The following is a 22,920-nucleotide window of genomic DNA, read 5'->3' on the forward strand; positions in this document are numbered from 1 at the left end:
ATTTGTGTTTAGTTGTGCCCTGTTCACATTACTGTTTATTCCTGTGTGTGTGCGGCGCAGTGCAGTTTAAGTTCTCCCTGTCTGTCATTATTTGTGTGGGAGCTTTGGTGGTGTGACTCCTCACTGGGTGGAGGGTGGAGGGTTAAGTGCAGGGCTGAGCAGGAGATAAGGAAAGGTCGGAGGCTCAGGCATTTGCACCTTCAGCAAAAACCCTGGGTTGAGGGTCAGACAGGGTTTCCCCTAGTAAAAGGGACACCACAGGGGCCCCGGGTATTTCAGCCTTAGTTGAACTAAGCCCCCGTGACATTATAATCAGCCCACATTTTTTCAGGAGTCCATGGATCCATTAGATTCCATAACCCGCCAGTTGGCGGCGCTGTCCATACAGGTCTCCGAGTTGAAAGGGGCAGTTCAGCAGCAGGGCCTGGTAGTAGCAAAGGTGCAAACGGCATCTGCAGGTATCGGTGCAGAGCCGAAGTTTCCGCTGCCAGAACGATTTTCAGGCGATCGCAGCAAATTTGTCGTATTTCGGGAGGCCTGCAAATTATACTTCCGCATGCGGCCAATATCCTCAGGTAATGAGGCCCAGCGAGTAGGGCTGGTGTTGTCATTACTGAGTGGTGACCCCCAAGCATGGGCATTTTCCTTACCAGCTGACTCTGCTACATTTCATTCGGTCGATAATGTTTTTTCTGCCCTCGGGCTCATTTACGATGACCCTGACCGACTGGCTCTAGCGGAATCTAAAATCCGCGCCCTCCGCCAGGGGGAGCGCTTGGCAGAAGACTATTGTTCAGAATTTCGCCGCTGGGCTGTAGACACACAGTGGAATGACCCAGCACTGCGGAGCCAGTTTATTCATGGGGTATCAGGGAGGGTGAAACAAGCCCTCCTGATGTATGAGACTCCGGCATCATTGGAGTCTGCCATGAGTTTGGTGATACGTATTGATCGCCGTTTTCGTCAGGGGGCACAGGAGACGCTACCTCTGGGGGAAAACAGAGGTGCAGGTGTGGTTGAAGTAGATGAGTCCCCTGAACCTATGCAGATTGCTGGCGTGGCACAGGTTCAGCCTCGCGCTCCGGGATTCCGGAAGCCCGGAGCATGTTTCTACTGTGGTAAAGGAGGTCATTATGTTAACGTTTGCCCGGTACTACCTAAGAGGGTCACACCGGCGGAAAACTGTTAAGCTCAGAGGGTATGGAGGAGACCCAACTGAGCGTATGCATATCCTCCATGATGGTATCTCAATGTATGCTCCCTGCCAAGGTTATTATCGCCGGCAGAGAGCTACCTATATCAGTGTTTGTGGATAGCGGTTCCGCCACCAATCTCATAGATGAGGAGTTTGCACACACCGCCGGGTTTAAGATCGAAAAACTTCCTCACCCCATACAGGTGGTGACCATTAATGCTGTTCCCCTCCCTCAAGGGGAGATTACTGAGTTTGTGGCAGAGGTGAAACTCCACATTGGGGTCCTACATTCTGAGTCGGTTACATGTAGGGTCCTCCGTAATCTCCCAGCTCAAATGGTCCTGGGTTTTCCATGGCTGTCCAGGCACAACCCAGTAATTGATTGGAAAACTCAGGACATAGTACAATGGAGTGGTTTCTGCCAAGACAATTGCTTGGCCACATGTGTGTCCGCCGTGACGCCCAGCCTGCCGGAGGCTTTGCAGGATTTCGCAGATGTTTTCTCTGAGAAGGGTTGCTCAGAACTGCCTCCACATAGAGCCTATGACTGTGCTATTAGGTTAAAACCCGGGGCCAAATTACCTAAGGCCAGGATGTTTAATATTTCTGGTCCTGAGAGACAAGCTCTGAAAGACTACATCGCGGAGAGTCTGAGCAAAGGTCACATCCGGCCTTCGTCCTCGCCTGTAGCCGCGGGGTTTTTCTTCATTAAGAAGAAAGATGGGGGTTACGCCCGTGTCTGGATTTCCGAGAGTTAAACCAGATTACTATCCGTGATCCCTACCCAATGCCGTTGATCCCGGATTTGTTCAACCAGGTAGCGGGGGCGAAATGGTTTTCCAAGCTGGACCTCAGGGGGGCGTATAACCTCAAAAGGGTCTGTCAGGGGGATGAGTGGAAGACGGCGTTTAACACTCCTGAGGGTCATTTTGAGAGTCTGGTTATGCCGTTTGGGTTGACCACCGCGCCTGCCGTTTTCCAACATTTTATTAATGATGTATTTGCTCATGTCCTGGGGAGATTTGTGATTGTATACCTGGATGATATCCTCATTTATTCTAGCGATCGGGACACTCATTTGGAGCATGTTAGGCAGGTGTTACAGTTGCTCCGGGAGAACCAGCTCTATGCTAAGCTGGAAAAATGTTTATTTTTTGTCCAGGAGTTGCCCTTTTTGGGATATATTGTGTCCGCAGCCGGTTTTAAAATGGACACCGCTAAGGTGCAAGCGGTGTTGCAATGGGAGAGGCCGGAGAGTCTGAAAGCACTCCAGCGGTTCCTTGGGTTTGCGAATTATTATAGGAAATTTATAAAACACTTTTCGACTGTCGCCAAACCGCTCACGGACATGACAAAGAAGGGTGCCGATCTGGCGAACTGGCCTGAGGTGGCTATACGTGCATTTGAGCGTCTGAAGAATAGTTTTGCTTCAGCCCCCATTCTGGTGCAACCAGACGTGTCTAAACCTTTTGTGGTAGAGGTTGATGCGTCGGAGGTGGGAGTGGGGGCAGTACTGTCTCAAGGCTCGTCCTTGAGCGAGATGCATCCATGCGCCTACTTCTCCAAGAAGCTGTCGCCGGCCGAACGGAATTATGATATCGGCAACAGGGAGTTGTTGGCCATCAAACTGGCTTTTGAGGAATGGCGACACTTCTTGGAGGGGGCGGCTCACCAGGTCACAGTTATCACCGACCATAAGAATCTGCTCTACCTGGAGTCGGCCAAGCGTCTGTCTCCTAGGCAGGCTCGCTGGGCATTGTTTTTTACTCGTTTCAATTTTCTTGTGACGTACCGTCCCGGGGCTAAAAACACCAAGGCGGATGCTTTGTCTAGGTGTTTTCCGGGGGGAGAACCTCGGGAAGAGCCGGTACCCATCCTCCAGAAAGGGGTAGTAGTCTCGGCTCTCACGACTGAGGTAGAGGCGGAGATTGCCGAGGCCCAAGAGGAGGTACCACCAGGACTTCCCGCCAACAAATCATTTGTACCCCTGCATCTTCGGCCTAAGGTGTTGAAGGAACACCACGATTCGGTACTGGCTGGTCACCCAGGGGTGAAGGGCACCTTAGAGCTGGTATCGCGTCGTTTCTGGTGGCCCAAAATCCGGCAGGACGTGGTCTCGTACGTGGCAGCTTGCATCACGTGCGCTAGGGCTAAGTCACCCCGAACCCGTCCTGCTGGCACGCTACAGCCTCTGGGGGTACCCAATAGGCCATGGACAGAAATCTCCATGGATTTTATCACTGACTTGCCAGCCTCGGCAGGGAACACGGTCATCCTGGTGGTGGTTGACCGTTTTTCAAAGATGGCGCATTTTGTGGCGTTGTCCTCTTTGCCCAATGCTAAGACGTTGGCTCAGGTATTTGTGAAGGAGGTGGTCAGACTCCACGGAGTACCGTCTGACATAGTATCTGATAGGGGTACGCAATTTGTGGCGAGGTTTTGGAAAGCTTTTTGCTCTAGGTTGGGGATCAAGTTGTCACATTCATCGGCGTTTCATCCACAGTCTAATGGACAAACTGAGCGCATGAACCAAAATCTAGAACAGTATTTACGATGCTTTGTGTCCGACAACCAGGAGGAGTGGTCTACTTTCCTTCCTGTGGCCGAATTCGCATTAAATAATCACCGCCAAGAGTCATCAGGAGAGTCTCCATTCTTTTGTGTGTACGGTCAACATCCTCAGTTTTGTACCTTACGTCAGGGTGACTCCGGGGGTGTCCCGGAGGAGGATCAGCTAGGAGCCCAATTGTCATCAGTCTGGAGGCGGGTGAAACAGCGTTTGTTGAGCATGAGTGCCAGGTACAAACGGGTGGCTGACAGTAGACGCGTGCCAGGTCCGGACCTGTGTGTGGGTGAATGGGTGTGGTTAGCTACGAAGAACATAAAACTCAAAATCCCATCTTTAAAACTGGGTCCAAGGTTTATTGGGCCTTTTAGGATTTCTGCCATCATTAACCCAGTGGCTTATCGGTTGGAACTTCCTGCGGTGTACAGAATACATAACGTTTTTCACAGGGCTTTATTGAAAAAGGTGGTAGGCTTGGTGGACACGACGCCGATGCCACCTCCAGTCATGGTGGATGGCGAGTTAGAGTTCGAGGTCGCCAAGGTGGTGGACTCTCGAGTAGTACGCCGTACTCTTCAGTATTTGGTGCACTGGCGGGGGTATGGTCCAGAGGAGAGGTCTTGGGTTCCAGCCTCAGACATACATGCGGATCGGCTGGTCAGTTCTTTTCACCGTCGTCATCCGGACAAGCCGGGTCCTATGAGTCTTGAGGGCCCTGGGGTCCCTCGTAGAAGACGGGGTACTGTCATGTCGGACGCTGTTCACACCACAGCATCCGGCAGGCAGAGGTAGTTCCACCTCCAGCCACTATAGCCTCAGTGGCGCCGGTTTGATCTTCAGGCTCTCGGGGGTTAATCCTGCTGGAGACCAGGTTGGAAGGTTAGTCACGCCCGCGGTCTTTAAATAGTCATACTGGCATATGGGCGTCGCCGATTATAGCTTGTGTTTCATACCAAGTGGTTCCGGTCTGGAGTGGAGGTGTTCAAGAGAGAGAGATTCATATCTGGTGTCGTATGATCCGTCGTTATCCTTTCTCCTTCCCATATTTGTGTTTAGTTGTGCCCTGTTCACATTACTGTTTATTCCTGTGTGTGTGCGGCGCAGTGCAGTTTAAGTTCTCCCTGTCTGTCATTATTTGTGTGGGAGCTTTGGTGGTGTGACTCCTCACTGGGTGGAGGGTGGAGGGTTAAGTGCAGGGCTGAGCAGGAGATAAGGAAAGGTCGGAGGCTCAGGCATTTGCACCTTCAGCAAAAACCCTGGGTTGAGGGTCAGACAGGGTTTCCCCTAGTAAAAGGGACACCACAGGGGCCCCGGGTATTTCAGCCTTAGTTGAACTAAGCCCCCGTGACACATCCCTGGAACGCACCACCGATGTGTCGTAACTTTTATGGCAATATATAACCCTCATAGTTTAAAAACACAGTAATCTCAGATGCAAGGTTATATGGGATATTTACTACATACATATCAAGGGTAGACATACTGAATGTGCAGTTTTACATGAGCCTGTTAGTTGAGGAAGAACACGACCATGATTCCAAATATCTGTGCTAAGTAATTTCCTAAGGGTCTGTTTTTCTACCACAGTGGGGTATATTTATTAAGGCTATGTGCACATTAAATCCTGCTGACTTTTCCCCATACAAAACCCCTTCAGGAAAACACTGGTGGCTTTGTTTCCATTCATGCAGCGTATTTTACGCCACAGTATCAAGTATGGCACAAGCCACCTGAAGAACGGATGTGTCACTTCTTCTAACCACTCCAGGGTTTGGAAACATGGATGTAACATAAAATTATGTTCATTTTATGGAGCACTTTGGATGAATTTTTCAAGTGGATTCCCATCAGAAAATGCTGAAAAAATGATGTGTATTTGGTGGATTCTGGATAGAGATGAGTAGATCTGACATAATTTTGCCAATTTGCATAGATTTTGTGGGAAATTTGATTTCCCAAGAAGTTATCCTCCGTGAATTGAATGCTCCCTGTTAGGATCTGGGGTCTCCCTCAACCACAGAACATAATAAACTTGATCCACTGAACAATTTTCATGCATCATTGGTAACTCTGTGTTAACTTGATATGACTTGATATCACTTGCTCCACTTGGCAATATTTTTATTATTATATTTCTGACTTGATAAAGGACAATTATGGCCAAAACGTTGCCCTATCTACCTCACTTTTCTATTGTTGCTATGTGATTTTTAAGGGTGGAATAAAAACTATGTGTTTTCATATACTAACCATTTTTGGTGCCTCTGATCTCTTGGAAATTTAACAGAACATAAAAAAGCTAAAATGTAAAAAAAAATAAATAATGTTAATAATACCTCACCTCTCAGCAGTGCTGACAACCCTGCTGCCTCCAGTGCCTACTATCCTTAGACCCTCGTCTTTCTACAAACACGCGCAGCTCTCTTCGCTCTACAACAGGACTTCCAGTTGTGACCTCCATGTTCTGATTTTGACTTGGGGTCCTATTTAAATGTGAAGCCACCAGTTTGTGACTATGGAAGATGCCCTGAGTACAGGGTGCCAGTGTGAACTAGAGGCAGCACAGCTTGTGAGGACAGTGATATTGCGTTTTTTATTGTTGTTTTTTAAACTTTTGCTGGCCATCTAGATTGCAGCAAAAAGGCAGATGCAGCTGGCTGCCATTTTGAAGACTTTATGCAGAGCGAATTACAAGAAATCCGTATTCTTGAGAATACAGAGTTTTGTCAAATTAAAGTAAGTTCAGTTCCACTTGAAAAAGAGTTTGACAGCATATACAGATTTGCAAAGGATATCCTTAGTAAGAATCAAATATATGAAACTCGTGTTCCTCTGCCTGCAATTATTTTAGTTAGGATTTCTTTCTGTCTCAATTCAGCTGTTATGCAGCTAATCTTGTTTCAGTCACTGTCCTTCCTATTAGAAACATCCTTAAATAATATGGAATAATAAATAATAAAAACGTAATTCTTATTAACTTCTAAATTGTCTACAGTGATCCTTATTTTCTGCTAGAGGTTGCTCGGAATTTATAATGTTGAATATCTATGGAAAGTAGACTAGCATCGCAGCCTGAAACATCACCCTGATTACATCTGCAATGATTGCTGTATCCAGCTATCAACCCTAATGAATAACATAGTGTTTAGGCCACATTGGCTATGTTTGTCTTCAAGTAGCAATTTCTCGACTCTAGAAATGTTTTTATATAATGTACTAAAGTAGTTTTCCCAGACAGTAACACCACAGCAATTCGTATCCCACTGACTTTTCTGTAATGTCTTCTTTGTCCACAACCCACATTTGCTGTCAAGCCATTGAGGCAGAATTAGAAACTGGTCAGGTGACCTGAATTAAAATAGATAAAAATAAAGTTCACTTTGTTCATGATACATTTATTATATTTTAAAAGCAAATTCCAGGGACAAGACATCTTCATTCTTTTATAGCTTTACTATTTCATAGCCAACAGGCTGCATGTGTTTGGCAAAAGAACATACAACTTGGAGCTATCTCCTTGTTGAACTTGATGAGCATTTACTTTTCTAAGCGATACTATGTTACTATGCTGGGCATATTAACTTAAGAGGGTGTTCAGGGAATTAAACATTTTATATAAAAACATTTATTGGCAACTTGCCTGTAATAAATTTTTAATTACTTTAGTCAAGGACCAAAAGATCTCTATTCAGTCTCGGCACAGGAGGAAGTGTTGTTTCAAGAATTCACAGCAACATATGTCCCAAAAGCCATAGGTCTCCATTCTTACTAGCTGACACTCTTCAAGATGGGAGGTCAATACACCCCACATTAATATTATTTTGCTGCTAGCAGGGTAAAGACAAGGAACGAAGTGTTGTGGGAAGGAAGAAACTAACTTCGCTAAAAGGGCAGAAACTGGTTTAAAAAATATAATTTTTCCAAGAAGTAAATATCCAGTTTTAATTTTATTTTTATTTTTTTGCTGTCAGTTCATACACAATTTTAATTTCCCCCAAAACGCTTTTAATCAGCCCACCATAGTTATATAGTTAGTATGATAAAAAAAAAAGATATACAGTGGGGAAAAAAAGTATTTAGTCAGTCAGCAATAGTGCAAGTTCCACCACTTAAAAAGATGAGAGGCGTCTGTAATTTACATCATAGGTAGACCTCAACTATGGGAGATAAACTGAGAAAAAAAAATCCAGAAAATCACATTGTCTGTTTTTTTTTCATTTTATTTGCATATTATGGTGGAAAATAAGTATTTGGTCAGAAACAAAATTTCATCTCAATACTTTGTGATATATCCTTTGTTGGCAATGACAGAGGTCAAACGTTTTCTGTAAGTCTTCACAAGGTTGCCACACACTGTTGTTGGTATGTTGGCCCATTCCTCCATGCAGATCTCCTCTAGAGCAGTGATGTTTTTGGCTTTTCGCTTGGCAACACGGACTTTCAACTCCCTCCAAAGGTTTTCTATAGGGTTGAGATCTGGAGACTGGCTAGGCCACTCCAGGACCTTGAAATGCTTCTTACGAAGCCACTCCTTCGTTGCCCTGGCGGGGTGCTTTGGATCATTGTCATGTTGAAAGACCCAGCCAAGTTTCATCTTCAATGCCCTTGCTGATGGAAGGAGGTTTGCACTCAAAATCTCACGATACATGGCCCCATTCATTCTTTCATGTACCCGGATCAGTCGTCCTGGCCCCTTTGCAGAGAAACAGCCCCAAAGCATGATGTTTCCACCACCATGCTTTACAGTAGGTATGGTGTTTGATGGATGCAACTCAGTATTCTTTTTCCTCCAAACACGACAAGTTGTGTTTCTACCAAACAGTTCCAGTTTGGTTTCATCAGACCATAGGACATTCTCCCAAAACTCCTCTGGATCATCCAAATGCTCTCTAGCAAACTTCAGACGGGCCCGGACATGTACAGGCTTAAGCAGTGGGACACGTCTGGCACTGCAGGATCTGAGTCCATGGTGGCGTAGTGTGTTACTTATGGTAGGCCTTGTTACATTGGTCCCAGCTCTCTGCAGTTCATTCACTAGGTCCCCCTGCGTGGTTCTGGGATTTTTGCTCACCGTTCTTGTGATCATTCTGACCCCACGGGGTGGGATTTTGCGTGGAGCACCAGATCGAGGGAGATTATCAGTGGTCTTGTATGTCTTCCATTTTCTAATTATTGCTCCCACAGTTGATTTCTTCACTCCAAGCTGGTTGGCTATTGCAGATTCAGTCTTCCCAGCCTGGTGCAGGGCTACAATTTTGTTTCTGGTGTCCTTTGACAGCTCTTTGGTCTTCACCATAGTGGAGTTTGGAGTCAGACTGTTTGAGGGTGTGCACAGGTGTCTTTTTATACTGATAACAAGTTTAAACAGGTGCCATTACTACAGGTAATGAGTGGAGGAAAGAGGAGACTCTTAAAGAAGAAGTTACAGGTCTGTGAGAGCCAGAAATCTTGATTGCTTGTTTCTGACCAAATACTTATTTTCCACCATAATATGCAAATAAAATGAAAAAAAAACAGACAATGTGATTTTCTGGATTTTTTTTTCTCAGTTTGTCTCCCATAGTTGAGGTCTACCTATGATGTAAATCACAGACGCCTCTCATCTTTTTAAGTGGTGGAACTTGCACTATTGCTGACTGACTAAATACTTTTTTTCCCCACTGTATGTCCATCAAATTCAACCAGTAGAGAGTTTCCATTTGTGACTGCTATTATGATGTCTCGATTTTCATGATAAGCAAAGTGCAAGTGCTACCTACCAGTGCCATTTACATTGCAATATGTGTACTAGTGGTGTGTATAATTATCGTAAGACAGAATAAAAAGGGATTTACGGTAATTCTCTTTTAATGCTGGGGTTTAAGTAGAAGGTTTGGGGAGGAGAACAAACATCACAACTGTGACAGCTTCTTGTGTAACATTTTGTAACCTTGAAGTCTGAACCTTTTCTAGACTCGCTGTCTCTGGCCTCTTGAACGTTGACACTTAATATCCCTGTACATCAATAAGGACCATTAGGAGGTATTAGAAATAATCCATGCATGCAAACAGGCATTAGGAAATTGTGTTAGAAAGTAGCCATGTTGTCAGTTCACATGACTGTAGTGAACAAAAATCCATTTCTTCTACAATACCCTATGTGTGTCTGTACACTTACAGTATATGTGTGCACTACTACACTAAAAGCCTTTGTCTGTGAAAACTCTGTGTAAGGCTGGTTTCACATTAGCGTTTTTAGCGCAGCGCATCGTGCGCGTCCATGCGCATGCGCCCCTATGTTTAACATGGTGGGCGCATGGTCTAGCGTTTGCATGCATTCGTATGCGTTTTCGTGCACATGGACTTCTTTGTAGTGTGCGCCTGCCTAGGAGCGCCCGACGCAACCTGTTGCATTTTTGGGTCCGTCCAACGGCATAAAAAAACGCATGCTCAAAAATAACACATTACAGTTTATGGGAACGCAGGCGTGCGCATAGACATGCGCACGCCTGCGTTTGAAATCGCATGCGGTTTAAGAGTTAACATGGCTAGAAACTGGTTAAAATGCATGCGCCTAAAAAACGCAAACGCATGCAAAACGCATTATGCATTTTTTTGCATGCGTTTCTATTGCGCACGAAGTGCAGCGCTAAAAAACGTTAATGTGCAGCTAGCCTAGGTAAGCAAATACTACTTCTTTATGCCAGTATCAATCAAAAAGTAATTATTAAGATTTCATACATTATGGCTGAAATACTCCACTTACACTTTTTCTATAATGCACGTATTATCAACAATAGAAATTTTAGACTATTTCTTTTAAATACAGTATACCAGGAAGTGCAGTAGTCTGTCTACTTTTCTTTTACTTTATTACTGAAGGCAAAAAGACTTCACACCATGACCCTGCACTGATAGAAAATAACATAATCATTAATGAATCAAGAAACCAAAGTCTTGACACTGAGGCATTTACTATTATGGTAGTAAACAGCAATAAGTCTATGGTGGATGCAACTATCCAATGCAAACATGTGCTCAACCCTTGTTGGAAATTCTATATATATTTTTTTATAAAGATAATTTACTATTTCCAGAACTGATTGTGGATGATTTTAGGCTAAAACTATTTTTCTATGGCATTACTATGTGTGTACTTAGAGCCGCAGGCCTTGTAGTTACTATGGGGTCTTAAAGGAGATTTAGGTTCTTTAACATACAAATCAGTGCTACCAGTGCAGCCCGAAATGACTTGCATTAACTTTAATATAACAATGCTGTAGAAGAAGACATGGACCGCACATCCAAAAATTAGATGTTGATCTAATGCTGCTAAATACAAAGTTACAAAAATGAACATAAGGTCTGTAAGCTTGTCAAAGGTGAGTTTTCTAGCTCCTTGTACTTGGTGTAAGTGCTGTGTGGTGGCCATTAATGCTATGGCTCTGTGCCTATGGGGCGGTGTCGCCTGGAGTCATGGGGTCTCAGTCTGGCAGCATGGGTGCTGTGAAGCACCAGTTCATCTGCCCTTCTGGTGCACTGTCGCCGAGGTGGTGATTGACACATGGTGCGGCATCATTAAGGCTAAAAAAGTTGTTAGGGGTCCACTTACAGGTTCACCATGATGTGGTAGTGGGCTTCATACAGTCTGAACAGAATGTTAAACTATGAACCTCAAGTTTAGTTTTGTAAATTTCTGCCTAGCAGCATTAGATGGATGTATGATTTGGGAACGCGGGTCCATGTCTTTTCTACAGCATTAACTTTAATATAGGAATCACTTCACTGGACTCCACTACCTATGATTCTCTGCTTTTTCTGGGAGGTAGCGCCAAGCAAGGTGGTCATTTTTGTATTAACTCGCTAAAGGAGATTTAGACTGCTTTGACTTGTCCACCAATACAAAAGTACAGAATGATCCTATGGAGAATATCTGCACACTGTAGGCAGCATGCTTTCAGCAAGTAAAGGAGAATGGAACTAGTATAAAGTGTATATTGTTTTTTTCTGACAAGACATGCAAAGAATAGGAAATCAGGTAAAGTTATGGGCTGGTACCTCTGGACTTTTATCAGGATCTTTATATGATCCTGATAAAGGGATTGAGGAAGTAGTTTCTCCAAAACGCGCTTCGGGGTGGGCTGGGGACCACGTGGAGCTCTGATAATTATTCTGTGATGGTATGTATATATATATGTTATGAGTCGGATTTCTGCGTTTACTCAGCAGGGATCCAGATCCTCACATTTTGCCCTCTCCTCCTATTTATCCACTGCAGAGGAGATTGCAGAGGAAATTGCCTTTCAACAAATCTCTCCTGAGGCTAAGTCCTTCTGTCCTCTTACTGGGAATGCTCATGGGACGATCTCCCATTGGAGATCGGGAGTCATGTGCTCAGGTCCCGCTCCAGTTCTCATTGGTCCATCTCAAAGATCTGGAAGCGTGCAGAAGGTCCCGACTGCTATAAAAGGTGCACATGGCTGTTCCGCCATGCGCTAGTATAGACATACTTGCTGCTGTGTGTATGAGGACGGATGCATGATTCTGGTGACTGACTTATTTGAAACCCCTTCCCTCTGATATTACGCATGTGGATAGGGACTGAGTTAGAATCAGCGCCAGCGCTCCTCTGCTGCAACATCCACAGCTGCTAGCACCCGACATTGTGCTTGCGCCTTGCCTTTGTCATTTAGCGGCAGTGTCCACGCCGCGCTGCAGTAGCAGCCTCCTTTGCATTCGCAGTTGCAACGCCGTGCACACAGTAGGTCTAGAAGGATGTAGTGCTGCCATCTTGAGCTACTCCTGTGACCTTATACCGTGTGTGCGTTTTTTACTCAGTACTGTGACAACAACAGGCTCAGTCATTTGTGTTTGTACTTTTTGGCATCTCTGTGAGTTAACTGAGATTGCTCTGTGCACCTGGGTGAAGTTTAACCCTGTGTGCATTTCCGCCATATTGCTCCTGCCACCACTTAGCAGCAGTTATATCACCTACTGCACGGTGGACCCCGAGCGGCGAACTCACTTTATTATTATTGTAATTTAGTGCGTTCCACCGTTCCTAACATATATATATATATATATATATATCTAAAATAAAATAAAATAACTCAAGGAAAGTGCAATATAAAATCACCTAATAATCGAAATTATGCACCCATGGAATAAATTGTAAAGAGACAACTCGGGCAAATAAGATAAAACAAACGAAAAAACCGAGAACAATGTCCAATGATAGAGATTTTTTATTTTATTAGATATCCAACAAAAATGTATATATGTTTAAAATTAATAATAAGGGGAGGCCAATGCCAAAATAAAGGCACAGCCTATATATATATCTGCCTATATGATTATAATTCTAGACTGTAGAGTGTGTTTTCACTATATAGGCACTGCTGATACAATTGAAATCTATGTAAGGCAGATAGGTTCATTTATTTATTATTACCACCTGCTGTGATACTAAATATCTTAGCAGAATTCCCTTTTGCAGAGTGGTTCTGCTAATATATCTGCACCTTAATACCTCTGAGCTTCTATGTGGTCACACCAGCCCTGCGCATTAGGGCTGGATTGTGCTGCTGCATTTTAATCCTGTTGTGGCTTTTGTCTGATCGGTTATTGAATAAAATTTGTGATAAATTTTTCTATTATATTGGACTGTACGACTGTTTTTTCCTCTGAATAGCTCTCTTAGAGTTATGCAGTCTGTCCTAATTTTGTCCTTATATATGCTTTGGGTGATGGATTCTATGGTGATCTTATTCTCTGTTCAATGGTATTAAGATACAGTGGGGAAAAAAAGTATTTAGTCAGTCAGCAATAGTGCAAGTTCCACCACTTAAAAAGATGAGAGGTGTCTGTAATTTACATCATAGGTAGACCTCAACTATGGGAGACAAACTGAGAAAAAAAAATCCAGAAAATCACATTGTCTGTTTTTTTTTCATTTTATTTGCATATTATGTTGGAAAATAAGTATTTGGTCAGAAACAAAATTTCATCTCAATACTTTGTGATATATCCTTTGTTGGTAATGACAGAGGTCAAACGTTTTCTGTAAGTCTTCACAAGGTTGCCACACACTGTTGTTGGTATGTTGGCCCATTCCTCCATGCAGATCTCCTCTAGAGCAGTGATGTTTTTGGCTTTTCGCTTGGCAACACGGACTTTCAACTCCCTCCAAAGGTTTTCTATAGGGTTGAGATCTGGAGACTGGCTAGGCCACTCCAGGACCTTGAAATGCTTCTTACGAAGCCACTCCTTCGTTGCCCTGGCGGGGTGCTTTGGATCATTGTCATGTTGAAAGACCCAGCCACGTTTCATCTTCAATGCCCTTGCTGATGGAAGGAGGTTTGCACTCAAAATCTCACGATACATGGCCCCATTCATTCTTTCATGTACCCGGATCAGTCGTCCTGGCCCCTTTGCAGAGAAACAGCCCCAAAGCATGATGTTTCCACCACCATGCTTTACAGTAGGTATGGTGTTTGATGGATGCAACTCAGTATTCTTTTTCCTCCAAACACGACAAGTTGTGTTTCTACCAAACAGTTCCAGTTTGGTTTCATCAGACCATAGGACATTCTCCCAAAACTCCTCTGGATCATCCAAATGCTCTCTAGCAAACTTCAGACGGGCCCGGACATGTACAGGCTTAAGCAGTGGGACACGTCTGGCACTGCAGGATCTGAGTCCATGGTGGCGTAGTGTGTTACTTATGGTAGGCCTTGTTACATTGGTCCCAGCTCTCTGCAGTTCATTCACTAGGTCCCCCCGCGTGGTTCTGGGATTTTTGCTCACCGTTCTTGTGATCATTCTGACCCCACGGGGTGGGAATTTGCGTGGAGCACCAGATCGAGGGAGATTATCAGTGGTCTTGTATGTCTTCCATTTTCTAATTATTGCTCCCACAGTTGATTTCTTCACTCCAAGCTGGTTGGCTATTGCAGATTCAGTCTTCCCAGCCTGGTGCAGGGCTACAATTTTGTTTCTGGTGTCCTTTGACAGCTCTTTGGTCTTCACCATAGTGGAGTTTGGAGTCAGACTGTTTGAGGGTGTGCACAGGTGTCTTTTTATACTGATAACAAGTTTAAACAGGTGCCATTACTACAGGTAATGAGTGGAGGAAAGAGGAGACTCTTAAAGAAGAAGTTACAGGTCTGTGAGAGCCAGAAATCTTGATTGCTTGTTTCTGACCAAATACTTATTTTCCACCATAATATGCAAATAAAATGAAAAAAAAACAGACAATGTGATTTTCTGGATTTTTTTTTCTCAGTTTGTCTCCCATAGTTGAGGTCTACCTATGATGTAAATTACAGACGCCTCTCATCTTTTTAAGTGGTGGAACTTGCACTATTGCTGACTGACTAAATACTTTTTTTCCCCACTGTACATACAAAACGCATAATATGTTTTCCATCTATTTTGATTAAGTGCAAGGTAAATAGCCTAGACTCCAAACTGAAACATGTTTTCAAACTATCAGAGGTTTGTGTAGCTATTGCTAAGGTTTTTCTAGTTTGGATAAAATTTTATCCACGTCTGTGCTGTGATAAAGGCTAGATTTGAATGTGTCTTTGGCTTCTGGATGTAAAGGTGCGAATTTGAAACAAAATTCCATTATTGTTTATTTATAAAGTTTTTAAGGGGTGTTACCTACAACATAACAACCCTTTGGATTGTCCCCAAAAGTGCTGAAAATGATTAAAAAAGCATAGATACCTCCTGGACCACTCCTTCTCAGTGTTTGGTTAATGTCACTTTTCGCCATCAGTGTTTTATCAGTGTTTTGATGTCAGGATAAAAAATAAATTACCAGGCTTGTCCTGTCCATAGATTTGTATTGGTGCTTATCTTTCGTCGTGCTAATAAAAAATGGACATATCTTCATGATTTTTGCATGAACGCATGGTCCATGAAAAAACACTGATATGTGAATAGCCCCATCGACAATAATGGGCATGTGTTCTATCTGTGAAAATCACAGACAGGACATGTACGTGATCATCAGAGGCCTAAGTAAGTATTTGTACTCTATATGAAATAACATTTCTGAAACAACTTTAACCATATCTCTGCCTAATGTTGCTAAGCTGTTATTCCTTCTGAGTATTATAAAATGAACAACTCAGTGCTAACTATTCACTGTCAAAGGGGTATTTTCCTATGCAGGATGACACTGATTGGACACTAATAAATTGTGTAGGTAAAAAGTAACGCCCCCCAAATGGTAGCAGCTGTCAGTTTGTTAATATTTTTTAGGAGGAATAACATATAGGATTGGCACAACACAGAATTCTAAGATATGATGACCCAGAAATGTTTTGGAGGCTCGGTTTAAGGTTTTTTTCTTAGCACCTTCCACTGCCAATTTTTGTGCTTCCAATTATCTCAATGGAAATAGACATATGAGGGATTGTTTTCTGAGATGAGCTGTATTTTTGAATGACACCATTAATTTTGCTGCACAGTGAGCTGGAAAAAGTGAAGAAAAAATTCAAGTGCGCAGTGAAATAAAAAAAAACCTGCAATTTCTCTATTTTGTGAGAGCTTTCTGTTCAGTACAATTACAGCAATACCAAATGTCTGTAGGAGAGATAAAACTAGGAAAAAAAATGAAATTGGCTGTGGTGAGAATGGGCTAAATGTCATCAGAGATAGACAGTGGAATTTAAGTGGATAAACGCATTTATACTCTTACAGGCGTAGGCTGGCTTTGTAACACATGCTGTGTTTGCCAGGTATGTTGTGGGCTCAGTTTCTGATTCCCTTCCATACTACTGCACCCGGTATGTGATTTGCAGTGGGGAAAAAAGTATTTAGTCAGTCACAAATTGTGCAAGTTCTCCCACTTAAAAAGAAGAGAGAGGCCTGTAATTGACATCATAGGTAGACCACAACTATGAGAGACAAAATGAGAAAACAAATCCAGTAAATCATCTTGTCTAATTTAGCTAGATTTATTTTGCAAATTATAGTGGAAAATAAGTATTTAGTCATTAACAAAAGTTAATTTCAATATTTGTTATACATCCTTTGTTGGCAATGACAGAGGTCAAATGTTTTCTGTAAGTCTTCACAAGTTTGGCAAACACTGTTGGTGGTATTCAATTCAAAGAAAGCCCAGATGAACAACACCAAGGCTCTAATCCACCAGCAACAAGTCGAGGATCAATCACAGGCGCACAGTGTGTAAAACACTGCTGGGAATAACGGTGCTCAGCATCAGAAAAAACATGCTAAATTTGTAAAAGAAGGAAAAAGATGCGGCACTCACCCAGATTTGCAGTGCAGTTTTTCTTTATTCAACCATTAAAGGTCACACAATAAAGGACGGGCAGATAACATGAGGCATGCAGGGAGAATAAATGGACGACAGCTGTTTCGCGTACACAGACGCTTCAACAGGTCCAGGTTGAACCTGTTGAAGCGTCTGTGTACGCAAAACAGCTGTCGTCCGTCTTTTTTCCCCGCATGCCTCATGTTATCTGCCCGTCCTTTATTTTGTGACCTTTAATGGTTGAATAAAGAAACACTGCACTGCAAATCTGGGTGAGTGCCGCATCTTTTTCCTTCTTTTACAAACTGTTGGTGGTTTGTTGGCCCATTCCTCCTTGCAAATCTTCTCTAGAGCAGTGATGTTTTGGGCCTGGGCAACGGACTTTCAAATCACTCTAAAGGTTTTCTGTGGGGTTGAGATCTGGAGACTGCCTAGGCCACTCCAGGACCTTCATATGTTTCTTACGAAGCCACTCCTTCATTGCCCTGGTAGTGTGCTTGAGATGATTATCATGCTGAAAGACCCATCTATGTTTCATCTTCAATGCCCTTGCTGATGGAAGTAGGTTTGCACTCAAAATCTCACAATACACTGCCCCATTCATTCTTTCATGTACATGGATCAGTCGTCCTGGTCCCAAAGCATGATGTTGCCACCCCCATGCTTCACTGTAGTGGTTTTGTTTGGATGCAACTCGGCATTCTGTCTCCTCCAAACACGACGAGTTTTGCTTATACAAAACAGTTCTACTTTGGATTTCATTAGACCATATGACATTCTCCCAATACCCTTCTGGGTAATCCAAATGCTCTCTAGCAAACTTCAGATGGGCCCCGACAAGTATAAGTACTTAAATAAGTATAGCTAAACATGCAGTATGTCGGTATAGAGCTAATGGTAACCAAACCCCTCAGAACCAATGAAAATCTTCCAGTTGCACAAGGTGCATAAGCAATGAGATATAACACAGATTACTTATTTACAATTAGATAGATGAGCATTGTGTTGGTTATTTACATGACTTGTTGATGAACCATACATATAAAATTTTTGTATTATATGAGATGATAGCGTACTTTCCATCTATTTCGGTATTTTTTTCGTACCTTTATTGTACTTTGGTTATCATTCCCTCTTGAATATATTATTCTAGTGGTTTTCTCTGGCATCCCTTAATGGCATTTTGCTTTTTTATATGTGTTTTTAACATTGATTAATAAAATATTGTTTTTATTGTTACTTTGGGATCTCTTCTTTTTCCTATATATACTTTATATGCGATTGGTTGTTGTATTATTGTGAAGTGCCCAGGATACAATTGGACATATGTTAACATGTTTTTTAGGTGACCAAATACTTATTTTCCACCATAATTTGCAAAATAAATCTGTCGGGACCTGTTTCCCGACGGGAACTCACCGGCTGCAGGGCAGGAGGCTGACATGGACATCTGGTTCCCGGGGTCATGTGACAGAGTCAGAAGAGGTGGGCGGAGCCTAGCACCACTGTAAGGGGAGACAGCGCAGGGTTGCTGCGGCTCCGGGGTGCACATGCAGGAAGGAGCAGAGTTCCCAGGGATGTTAAAGGTGAAGCAGAGATAATGTAGTCACACAAGCCAAGGTCCAAACACAGAGAGGGTGGCACAGTACACAGGGGCAATCAGAAGGATAGTCAGAACATAGCAAGAGATCAGTTAGCCAGGACGGGCAATAAACAGTACAAACACGGCAAGCAAGAATCACAACGTGGACGGAACCAGATCAAAACCAGGCAAACAGACAATAGCTCAGGCACAAAGCACAGCAGGGTCAGACACACTCAGCCTAGGGTCAGAGTATAAACGACAAAGAATCGTCTCAGTGAGGCTATTAAAAGCCTCCCAGAACCCAGAAGAGGCCATCAGCGTGCAACTACCTAATCCGAGAACCCAGTAAACCATGACAAAATCTTGCCAAATCAGACAAGGTGATTTTCTGGATTTGTTTTCTCATTTTGACTCTCATAATTGTGGTCTACCTATGATGTCAATTACAGGCCTCTCTCATCTTTTTAAGTGGGAGAACTTGCACAATTGGTGGCTGTCTAAATACTTTTTTTCCTCACTGTAAATACCCGTCTCGTGTCAGGAAGGGGTTAAACATTAAATGACAGATGTAGGCTAAGTATTTGTAATATGTTGTCACTTGCCTGTTCTGTCAGTAAGTATACAGATGGCTTATTATAATTTTTAACAACTAGCACACAAAAAAGTACGTACATAGAGCACAGAAACTGGCTATAATTATCTGCAAAATATATTCTGTGTGAGGAATCCAAAGACTGTATTAGTCCCTATAAATAATAAATCTGTTTAACTCTCTGTATATCTGTCTATCCAATTCCAAAAAAATAAAGGGGCTAAACAATAATTGACAGACATAGGTTAAGCGTAGGTTAAGTATTTATATTATCTTGTTGCTCGTCTGTTCCAACAGTAAGTATACAGATGGCACATTAGAGTAGTGAACAATTATTACAAATAAATATACATACAGAGAGCCCAGAAACTGATTATCTGCTAAATATATTCTTTGCAAGGAATCCAATAAATTTGTCATTAGTGCCTATATACAGTATAATGACTTTGTTTCTCTATCATTCCCCCCCCCCCCCAAATAATCAGGTCTCATTAAACACAATTTTGCAGTGAAGGTATTGGTAACACATCTTTTAGACAGGTGAAACATATTCCTAAAATGTTTTTCACCTGTAAAGACTTAAAGATGAGTTACAGATTATTTTCCCAATTTCAATGACAATACTGCAAAGCCTTAAATTGCCCAGAAAAGTTGTGTATAACACTCTCAGGTATCCTAATAATGTATTGAAGTCCCTTTAAGCTCTTTAACACAAGTACAAAGTTAAGACAGGGGACACCAATAAAAAAATTAGACTCTCCTTGTTTGCAGTGTATTAAAAATAAGAAAAAGATATGCAAGGTGTATTAGTATAGATCAGGGGTCCTCAAACTTTTTAAACAGGGTGCCAGTTCTCGGTCCCTAAGACCATTGGAGGGCCAGAATATAGTTTAAAAAAAACTATGACCAAATTCCTGTGCACACTGCACATATCTTATATTGAAGTAAAAAAGAAAAACAGGAACAAATACAATATTTAAAATGAAGAGCAAGTAAAGTTAAATCAACAAACTTACCGGTATTTCAATGGGGACTATGGGCCTGCTTTTGGCTAATGAGATGGTCAATATCCGGTTCCATATTTGTCACTGCTAGTCGTAATAAGTGAAACAATTTTTCTCTGTCTTGAAATCATTGTTTCCTAGGGATTCCAAATTGCTATTAATAAAATAACAATATATATGGTACACAGCGCTATAAAAACCATATACCAGCAATAAAATTGACCTCACAGACACATACAGACTGCACTGCCAACCAAAGCAGTCTGATCAGTGCCCATCAATGCAGCCTTGCCAGTCAATATCATTTCAGCCTCACCAGTGCCCATATTGATGAAACTCCGCTTTTACCCAATAGGCAGCATAGGTCCCCAATAGGCAGGTAAATGTCCCCAATAGGCAGGTAAATGTCCCCAATAGACAGCATAGGTCCCCAATAGACAGGTAAATGTTCTCAATAGGCAATATAGGTCCCCAATAGACAGGTAAATGTTCCCAATAGGCAGCATAGGTCCCCAATAGTCAGGTAAATATCCCCAATAGGTAGATAAATGTCCCCAATAGGCAGGTAAATGTCCCCAATAGGCAGCATAGGTCCCCAATAGGCAGGTAAATGTCCCCAATAGGCAGCATAGATCCCCAAGAGGCAGCATAGGCCCCCAATAGGCAGGTAAATGTCCCCAATAGGCAGATAAATGTCCACAATAGGCAGCATACATCCCCAATAGGCAGGTAAATGTCCACAATAGGCAGCATAGGTCCCAAGTAGGCTGGTAAATGTCCCCAATAGGCAGGTAAATGTCCCCAATAGGCATCATTGGTCCCCAATAGGCATGATAGACCGGACCCGGCGTTAAAAAAAAAAAAAAACAGTTCTCACCTATGTCCCTTGCTCCTCTGAAGAGGCGACCAGAACAGCTGCTTGGGGCCCCTTGAGACGGGCCAGATAAATGTGCTCGACGGGCCGCATGTGGCCCGTGGGCCGTAGTTTGAAGACCCCTGGCATAGATTAATCAATTCATAGTCACACTGACTCTGCAGGTCCAACAGCTCCCTATTAATTGAATCTTTTTACTTTGAGTCCATTGTCTGAATAATGCAATGTTCAGCAGTATGTGATATGGCACTAGTATTTTTCTTTTAAGTCCTCATGAGTTGAATCACAAATTGTTTATATTTGTTTGTATCCGCTAGTTTCAGAAATTTAGTGTCTGTTGATTTGCAGAGAATAAGCTCTAGTGTTAGTCATACATTTATGTATCAAGTGCACAGCCTATTATAGTGGCATCCATACTATTAGATCAACCAACAAAACATCTACCAAAGAAAAAAGTGATCTTGAGGATTTATCCATCATATTGTATGTTAGGCTGGTTTTACATGCTATGATATTGCAATACTACAATACTCCATCTGATTATTATGAAGCATAAGACTAGTATTACTACACAATAGAAATTATTCTGGAGGGTATGGGCATTTACCGTTAGGCTCCAATAATGAAAAAGGTCCTGTTAACATATGGTAATCTCAACATTTGGTTCTTCTGATGACATATTTAATGGTAAATTCTACTCTGACAGTATAGTAGTTCTAAGAACACACCTTATATATTTAAACAGTGCTAAGGGGAAGGCATCTGTGCAGGGGAACATTTGTGCAGATTTTATCCAACTGTCATATTTTTCCAAGTGCCAGGTCAGTTAAACATGGCAGTTGGACAAGGCAGAAGACAGGTAAGACATTCAAACGATCTTGTTCCCAGTTCATTTGTACTGCAAAATGTATTCACCCTATGTATTTGTATCATTTATATTCTTCTGCAGTCACTCATATCTACCCCCCTTTCACAAACTCATGCTGTTTCCACATTCTTAAACCGCAAAGATCCAATCACTCCCACCAGGCAAAACAAAATACGCTCTCACAAATCTCTTGACCATATGCTCACTCTCTCTATTCTCCTCTTTGTGGCAAGAGATATCTTTCCTAACCCTAGCTCTTCTTCCAATAGTAAGTTTAACTCCTTCCCTGCTAAATTCAGAAACCCTGAAAATCTCACTAATACTCTTTGCGTTCCTTCTGACTCTTTTCACTCTGCCCTCTGAAATTCTCAACCAGCATCTAACCAACTCTCCTACATTCAAGATTTTTTCCTTTCAAATTCCCTTAACCTTCTAACTCTCAATGAAACCTGAACTTAGTTCACCACACTCACTATTTCCCAAATCCAACAATTCTAAACAACTCTGTGACACATTTCATTCCCTCCTCAGTCCAAGAGTGCAGGTCCCCACCACATACCTGTCACGAACAGTGTGAGAAGACTAAGTGCAACACAAAGGGATGAAGGGAAGGAAGCCCAGCCACTAGGGAAAGGGTGAGCGTAGAACCCTAAGCAGAACTGATAACACCCTACCTGCCCTACTGTCCTTAAATTGGTCATCACCAATCGCCTCATCAAAGGAACCTAAACCCTGTATCTCCCTAGAGCTAGGCCCTGGATAGAGAGGGGGAGGGTATCAACACTGGTCAATCCCCACTGTAAACTAAAGACAAAAAGGTAGACAGACAAGGGGAATGAACTTAGCTTGAAAAGACTCAGAGAGGTAACACCAAATGTCCTCAAACAGCTCCAGGAAAGAAGTTAGCCAACTGCTATAGCTCCAAGCCTTCACAAGGGAAAAATGTGAATATCACCAGCAACACTCTGC

The 22,920-nt window shown here is 42.7% G+C and overlaps 1 protein-coding gene across 5 annotated transcripts in view; it reads left to right on the forward strand.

The window, feature by feature from the left end:
• The window catches only part of FRMPD4 (FERM and PDZ domain containing 4), an 808,734-nt gene that overhangs the window by 397,548 nt on the left and 388,266 nt on the right, over positions 1-22,920 (forward strand). The window lies entirely within an intron of this gene.

This window comes from Dendrobates tinctorius, unplaced genomic scaffold (genome assembly GCF_039654945.1).
Source record: "Dendrobates tinctorius isolate UK_male_01 unplaced genomic scaffold, ASM3965494v1 ptg000091l, whole genome shotgun sequence".
Classification (NCBI taxonomy): domain Eukaryota; kingdom Metazoa; phylum Chordata; class Amphibia; order Anura; family Dendrobatidae; genus Dendrobates; species Dendrobates tinctorius.